Genomic DNA, 854 nt, shown 5'->3' with positions numbered 1-854 from the left:
CCCGCCGCCCCGCGCCGCGCCCTGCCGCGCCCGCACAGGCGGACTCTCAAGTAATTAAAGCTGAATCGGTGGCGAGCGCTGCCGCAGCCGCGTTGTATTCATTTAGGGATGCCGCGCCCCGCCGCTCCTCCCCGGCCCAGCTCACAAACTTCGGCGGAAATGTTTCCCCTGTCGCGATTCAGATGGCTCTGTCGTGCTGTCGGCGGGCGTTCCGTGTTCGCTCAGCACACGACCTCCTCTGATCGGCGGTGAGGCGCGGCGCGGCCGAGCAGCGTTGGATCACGCCGTACCGGGTTTTACAGTGAATACGCAGCAGTGTTGCGGGTTTGCCTATTCTTTCCATCCGTAAGGGGGGTGGCCATGGCCCCTGCGGCTATATCGAGTATGCATGCACTCCCGCAACACTGATGCGCATTCACAGTTACACCCGGTACAGCCAGCAGAACTCAATGCGGCTCCACTGACAGGACCTTTCATCCGCCAGCAGATGTCCGCGCCGCGGCGTGAGTGACCACCGCGTGCACGCGCGCGCACCTTCTCCGCACTGCGCTGTGCAGCTCCCCCTGGTCGCGCAGACTTCTGGTTCCGCCCCTGGCAAACCAACCCCTTGGCGGCGAAACCGGCTGCTGCGTGGCGGGTCGTGGCGGGCCGTGGCGGGGCGTGGCGGGGCGTGGTGGGGCGGGGCGGCGGAGGCCTCTGCTCGGCGACTCTACCATTTACGACATGGGGCGACGCTGGGCCGCTGGGCCAGGCGTCACTGGGCGGTTCGCCGGGGGTTGTGAGGGGAGTGAATGGGGTGGCATTGCCTGGCATGGCGTGGCGTGGCCGGGCTGCAGCACAGCGGGCGGGGGCGG

This window comes from Frankliniella occidentalis, unplaced genomic scaffold, assembly GCF_000697945.3.
Source record: "Frankliniella occidentalis isolate FOCC.00 unplaced genomic scaffold, Focc_3.1 Scaffold14, whole genome shotgun sequence".
In the NCBI taxonomy this organism is placed as follows: domain Eukaryota; kingdom Metazoa; phylum Arthropoda; class Insecta; order Thysanoptera; family Thripidae; genus Frankliniella; species Frankliniella occidentalis.
This window is presented reverse-complemented; position numbering follows the sequence as displayed.